We start from the raw sequence: 8,456 nt of genomic DNA, 5'->3' as shown, positions 1-8,456 counted from the left end.
TTACTGTGTGTTCCGACAGGAGTTGAAATTGTAGAAACACATCTGTAGATCAAACTGTCACTTGTTTTAATAGTAACGCTCTGCGTGTGCTAAGGTTATCAAAACTTTCAGTTAAAATATGACTTACGTTTAGCACGACCCTTACATTATATGGTAAAATATATTTATTTTCGGCCATTAGGTGTAATTTTTAATTTGCAGGAAATAAACAGTGTGACACCGTTGGGGGTATCTGAGTCAAAAGAAATATATAGTTAATTTTTAATCATAAAATATGCGTAGGAAACAATTGGTTAACCGCAACATATGGGAGCAAATAATATATAATGACTAAAAATAAAAAGTAAAAACTGCAAAACTCACTATACTCAATTTGTTTACACCATGGAATAGAACAGCGGACAGACGAAATTGTCTAATATGAGCTAAAACATGCTCACTTGAATGTCAAAATAAAACATATACCTCTACTTAATACAATGCAGATGGTGTCAGCTACATATTTTGTCTGATGAATTCAATTTTAAATATTATTTTTTAAATGAGTATTATATCGTTTTGCAGATTATGTTAATTCCCAAAACTATTGTCCTAATCGTGAGTGTCATATGCGCAACGTTCTAGACGATGAAACCTACAATATTCCTCAGGTGTATCTTGTCGATCGCGGGAATATTTTTGTCGAAATCAGGAATTTAGAAGAATTTCAGAACAGAACGCATTATATAAATCACGAGGGAGACTTGTAATGTAACCTCGTGACAGGTACAGTTCCTAGGTAGTTCGCAATTGTATTTTTCTGAAAAATGGAGGCGGTTACATCGACTGAAACGTTGTAAAAATGTCACTATAAATGAGAAAAAGAAGCCTGACGTATCCAAATATTACAATTAATCAATCCTCATCCGAAAATATAAGATGCATCAGTGTTATACACGTACATATTTTAAATATTACTAGGTGTTTTGAATATATAAGTTGCCGACGCTCCCATACAGGCATATTGCTTTCACATAGAATAAAATCTTGGGGGGAAATCAAATACACAGTAAAGCAAAAAGACACTACATTTTCAAGTAATATTATAGAAAATGCTAATTTACTTAATGCATAGAGCAGAAAAATTCTGACACATCATCATGTATACATAATATAATACACCTAACAATATTGAAGATTGTGTGCTGTTTTGACTTCCGGTTATTGTTGTCCTTTTTGCCAGATAATCAAAAATCTTAAGTAACAGACATAAAATTCATGCTAATCAGAGGGCAAATAAAACCGATTAAATAATATTCAAAGTCAGTAATAACGAATTAGAAAAACACACATTTGTTGCGTTTCAACCATTGTTTGGTTTTCCATGGGAAACTGACACTTAGAAAGAGAATACAATCGTGTTTATAATGAATCTGCTTTTTTAATTAGTACACAATCTACTGTATGTTATATTTTACATAACATAGTTTACGGACGATGTAAAAAAAAAACAAAGCATTGATTTTAGAACAAATTTTTATTCTGAATTTTTGTGAAATGTCTTAACACAAGGTAAACAACATTTTTTTTTATATATATATATCAATCAAATCCACTTATATGGTGATATTTACATAAATTTCTTTTTTTTATTTTTCAAACAGTGGTTCAGAAATACATGAAATAATTATATTTCCGAATTAAATAACATTTTATAACATGATAACTTATTCATTATGACGTAATTTTAATAAAGACAAAGTATACAAAATAATCTCACCATACAAGTTGATTTTATTGTATTGTTTGACTATCTGCGTTTCAACACGTATTTTGTATTTTACACTGTAGTTCCAGCTAGTATATATATATATATATATATATATATATATATATATATACATATATATATATACATATATATATTATAGAGATATATGCATACATATACCTATGTATTAGTTCACTCGTTTTAAAATAAAACAAAATCGCATGTGTGTATTAAAATTATTATTCGAATATATAAATATATAGAGACAAATGAATCTATTGATACATGTATACAAATATCTATATATGCATTAGTTCGGTGTATATAAATCAATATACATAAGCGAATATTAAACAGTACATAAATATACATATATATGTATATGTATATAAACAATACAGTTTTTGTGAAGTGTTACAACACGATGTAAATAACATCATATATCGATATACATACACACACACACACACATATATATATATATATATATATATATATATATATATATATATATATATATATATATATATATAATGGCTTGTATGCTTACATGTATCTTATATATTATACAGTGTTTTACACGGTTTTACACTTTAAAATTTTTACCTTTGATTTTTTTTTAGTTTGGAACATTTACTTGGCCTTCAGTCAGCCATCCAAAAAACAAACTTTTGAAGTCATGTTGGTTTAATAACATATATAACAATATAGCTGTTTTTCTCGGTTTTGTCATCCAAATATATTTACAAAATCTGCCACCGTTTCTAATGCTGTTCGATGCATTGTATTATCCAGCAAATTAAACGTTATGTATGTATGTTTTTTTTTTATTTCTTGGTGATGTTCTTGGTAAGGGTGAAGTATTTTGGTGCATTGCCGTCGTGTGTTTTATTAACATATTTCAATATAATTTTATATATATATCCATCAGGAGTTCAAGGGACCAACATAAAAGATGTAAAAGAAATTGGCGAAGAGGAAGAAAGCACTCGTAAGGTGATGTATTTATGTAGTGTTGATATACTCTTCAGCATGGCTTACAAAAGTGTGTTTTAATTGAAAAGTGTTTATTGTAATAATGTGTGCGTGTTATATTGAAGAGAAGTTATTAATACTTATCTAAATTTATTTCTACTCGATTATGTATGAAATATTTGAGAGTAAATATCTATTGAAATATCATATTAACCGTTGTGAGCCAATATACCAGTTTGCCCGATTTACATGTTTCCAAAGGTATGTTATTACGATTATTATTGATTTCAATATGTTTTTAACGCGATCACACATTTATAATATTTGAAACGCGTATCACGCGTTTCAAATATCATCAGGTAATAAGCTGGCAATTTAACCAGATTGCTGAACTCATGCCTTTCATTAGTAAGACCAGATAATATAAAATAAAACCACCATATAAAAAATGAGTGATCAATTGAGCAGTGGAAAATGATGGTTTCAACTTCTTAACTTACACATGGTCACAGATGTAAAGTCGAACGTCAATGGAATATTCGAATGCATATAATATAATATATATATATATATATATATATATATATATATATATATATATATATATACATATATATATATATGGGGGGTGTATAAATGTATATATATTAAGCACATGTAAAGTTATTGAATAATCATAGATTATATTTGTTTTAAATGCAATATTTTCATCGGAAATATTATTTCCATTGTTCAACTGTACTTTGCTTTCTGAGATTTCAAAGTATTTTCTGGTCAATGGACATGTTTCCTTATAATACTGAAAAACACTTACTGTAAGCTGTGACGTAAAGGGGATTTGTCCGGAGTTGGTTGCTTATTATTATTATTATTATTATTATTATTATTATTATTATTATTATTATTATTATTATTATTATTATTATTATTATTATTATCAGTAGTAGTAGTAGTAGTATTAGTAGTACGCTTTTTACTAGTAAAATATATTTTTATCATGATATCTACGGTTTATTGTTTATTTTGTTTTGGTTTTATTGCTTTTATTTAATGTGGTGTTACTACGTGCGTGAATTACCATCTCTAAATTTTCCAGTAGCTGTATGCTTACTTGAGTTATTTTTGTTGAAATGTTTCGTAAGGGATTTTTTTTTTTACGGGAAAGTGGTTTAAGATTAGATCTATAAATCACTTGCAAATTTTTATTTTCAACATTTGATTGTATGGCGTCGTATACCAGATTATATTTCTTTTTCTTCTATTTTTTTAAATTTTATTATAGTTACTGGTGTTTTGTAGCTTATATTTATGTATCCACTATTTTTAGGGCTGTTTTGCAGATATTGATTGACCTGTTTAATACATGTTATCGTTGAGTTATTGCAGAGTCTACTTAAGATTGAGTTAGGAATCTGTTTTGTAATTTATGGGGGGTGATTGGACTGAGGGTTAACGTATATTAGGTTAGCTTTATTTTTTTAAGTAGGGTTCATACGTATTTTGACTAAATTTACCGTGGCGTCTAAGAAGTTTGATATTTTTATGTTTGGTAATACATCTATGTAAGGCCTAATATTTTCATTCCCTTGTTTATGAATTTTAAAAAGTTATCTCCCTTGACTTTGTTAGATCATTTATTATAGCTAGTCGATTATCTCTATACTGGCCGATATCCGTAGTTGGGAGGGTATATAGAATTAATGATCCCAAAATATCTGATGCCACTGCATAAGCTATGACACCCTTCGCCAAATTCATTTAGTTTTTATCCATTGGTTATTAGTATTTACTTGAACTGATCTTCTACGTTTTTTAATACTGTGGAGTTTGCCGAGGATAAATCAGTCTATTCATCGGCAAAGTCGAGGGCAATCTTGAACAGTTTTCGGATGTCGACGGATAGAAGTCTATGATGTCGGACTGTATAAACGTACATTTATTTTTTGTTTTCTATATTTTAACTCAGTCATTGCTTCGGCAGTATTTGCGCACTGGTTTAATTCTTGTTTGAGTTGTCTCTTTACACCATAAAGTATTGCTTTGCTAATTCTACCTATTTCTGGTTTATTTGGGTTTATCAAGTGAGTGCTGGGGGTTATTATTCGTCACATTTGTGGTCTTTGCGCAAAATCTATGCCTCTCGTGGCTGAAACGCGGATTATTCTGTGTAGCTTAATGCCCATAAATATTTTATAACGTATTACCTTGCTCTACATACGTATTGAACATGTTGATGTAAATATTTGAAGTTAACGCCTAAATTTATACTTTCGTATATTAATTTATGTGTTTAAATGGAGAAATAATTTTTATTCAATTTTCACCCCACACTAGGTAACCTGCCACTTTAAAGCAGGCAGCTACGTTCAGGGACATAATTTGCAGGCGCGTTATAAAGGGAGATGAGTAGAAAGATGTTTGTTCACATAACACTTGATTTTGTGCATATCAGTACAGTTGGGAAAGCATAATCCAGCGAGAGAGTTCTGGAGAAGAAACTATGGGAGAAAAAGGTTTCTTACACCTAGGGATAACTAATGTAAAGGGGTGAGACTTAGTTGGTTGTCGGGTTTGTCGGTGGTAGTTACGTCGAGGAGGTCCAAGTGTTTGCAGTTCATCCGAGCATTAACCAGAAAAGTATTTGTAGAACAGGCAGAGGGATGCAACATCTCGTCGATTGGACAGAGGCTGTAGACTAGATGACAGTTCAGGGCTTAGGTTGGCGACTTTCTTTTTAACCCTGTCCAGAAGCGAGAGACAAGCAGCAGATGCACTAGCCTAGATGTGACAATAGTACTCCATACATGGGCGAATGGTGACCTTATAGATGCACGGGATAATTTCAGGCGTAATAGTATTTTAGCACGGTAGACGGAGCCAACTTTCTTTGCAGCAGCCTTGGCAATGCTCTCAATGTATCTATTCACGTTCGTATTCCCTGTAAAGGTTAGGCCGAAGAGTTTACAAAAGTAATTTCAGGCAAAGTGTTCTTGGGCATTGCTATTAGTGGTAGAGAATGTTTCTTGTAATTATTGTAGGAAACAAGCTTAGTATGGTCAGCATTGAATGTGGCCATGCATTTTTGTCCCCATTCTACTACAGATTGGAGGTCATCCTCTAGAGTTTCTACCATTTTCTTAGACATGTGTTCATTTGGTTTCCACTCATATTTGTCATAGACAGTGGTGTCATCGGCAAATATACCCATCTCCGAAACAATTTTATCAGGAAGAAAATCTATGAATATCAGGAATAATAGCCCCCAGGGGTAATTTATGAATATCAGGAATTTATGAATATCACGAATAATATACCCCTGATGTACTCCAGCATTTATGTAATATTGTTTAGATGTACAACTGTCGATGACAACTGGGATTTTTCTCTTACTAAGGAAGGACTTAATTGCATTATGTATTCTTCAAGTGATACCATATGATCTAATTTTCCTTGGAAGAGCATCGTGCCAAACCCTCTAAAAAGTCTTAGATATATCAAGGGCTACCAGTCTACCCTCCAATGCACCCCGATATCATGAAATAAGTTGCTCACTACGTAAAATAAAAAATTGTTTTGATAGTCGTAGGGATCTGGAATTTTAGTTTACACATACATTTATATATATATATATATATATATATATATATATATATATATATATATATATATATATATATATATAAATTGTTATTGCATTTTAACCCCAAACAAGGCACATTGCAACTTTGGTGTATGGGGCTAATATCAGGGGCCACAACTACTGGGACACTATGTATGGATTTGGGCAGCAAGTTTTCTGTTCACGTCGCACTTGAACTTCTGCATATCAGTACAGTTTGGGAAGCAGCGACCTGGAATAGGATTCCAAAGTCTATCGGTTCTGGGGAAGAAACTACTGATGTAGAAAGATCTTTTACATATGGGTATCTCTACAGTGTGGGCGTGGGATTTTGCAGCCTGTCGGGTCTGTCGAAGGTGTTCACGTCGTAGGGGGCACAAGTGCCTGCAGTTCGTTAGAGCATTCGCAATTAAAATACTTGTAGAACACGCAGAGGGATGCAACGTTTCGTCGATGGGACAGAGGCTGTAGCTTAGATGCCAGTTCACGGCCTATCAGATTTGCGACTCTCTTTTGAACCTTGTCAAGGAGCGAGACACAAGTAGCCGATGCACTAGCCCAAATATGATATCAATACTCCATACATGGGCGAATGGTGTTCTTATAGAGGTACATGATACTTACGGGTGTTAGTAGTTTTCTAGCACAGTATATATATATATATATATATATATATATATATATATATATATATATATATATATATATATGTGTGTGTGTGTGTATGTATATATATACACATATACACACACATACATACATATATATATATATATATATATATATATATATATATATATATATATATATATATATATATATATATAATACCCGTATAGAAATGTGCATAACATTCTAGTAATTCTAATGAATATAAATAATACTAATAAATTTTAATTTTGACATGCATGTATATGTGTGTATATATATATATATATATATATATATATATATATATATATATATATATATATATATATATATATATACAATGCTAAAATATGATTAATATTTATATGCATTCGAATTCCTTGAAATTATTAAAAATCTACACAGTAAATTTTATCATATATAAATAGCAAAAAAGGTATATTAACTTGTAAAAAAGAAACTGTATTTTTGTTATAAAAGCGGGCACTATATAGCATGGCCCGTATATCAATCGAGGATACAGTTTTATGGTTGTACGATAGTCAACGAGACAGTATCGTATCCCTGTTAGGGAAAGAGTTGAGTTATTTTAGGGATGTTCTTTATATAAATATATTAGTATATTATAGATAGACAAAATTGAGTTTCAAATGTGTTTCAAGTTCCATTCGAGCAATTACAATTATAACACATACATGCTCATCACGGTTTTGTAGCTACAAAAAGAGGAGTTTTTCCTGAAAATATAGCTGACATATTGTTTACACAATCCTTTACATAATTTAAATATAATTGCATTACATCCATCAAAATAATCCGTAAAAACTGAGTGCAACATTGTTTATGGCATTGCAACCCATAACAATAGGAATTTTATAACGATAACATTATAAACTATACAGTGAAATATACTTTAATTTTTTAACATAACACAAAATATATACACATATATACAGAATGTACATTTTTATATAGATACAGGTGAATTTCAAATGTATTTAAATTTGAAAATATTGAATTATTTTAGTTTAGACTATTTCTGTAAATACATTAATTTAAAATTAAATCAGTTTAATTCGTAATCCATTACTTATTATATTATAAAGGTTTTTGTAACTGCATACATACATATATGCCTGCATATATATATTCATATATATATATATATATATATATATATATATATATATATACACATATATATATTTGTATATAACTGCAATTATCCCGCATTAATGCATCTGTCTCTCTCTATCTCTCTCTATCTCTCTCTCTCTCTCTCTCTCTCTCTCTCTCTATATATATATATATATATATATATATATATATATATATATATACATATATATTTGTCTTTGTATACTTATATGTATGCGTGTGCGCCTCTTGGTAAGTGTGCGTGTGTACGTGTGTTATAATGCCTTCTTATACATACACACACACACACACACACACACATAT

Source organism: Euprymna scolopes, chromosome 8 (genome assembly GCF_053919585.1).
Source record: "Euprymna scolopes isolate OS-2025 chromosome 8, ASM5391958v1, whole genome shotgun sequence".
Lineage (NCBI taxonomy): Eukaryota > Metazoa > Mollusca > Cephalopoda > Sepiida > Sepiolidae > Euprymna > Euprymna scolopes.
The sequence above is the reverse complement of the archived record's forward strand: the minus strand, read 5'-3'. Positions refer to the sequence as shown.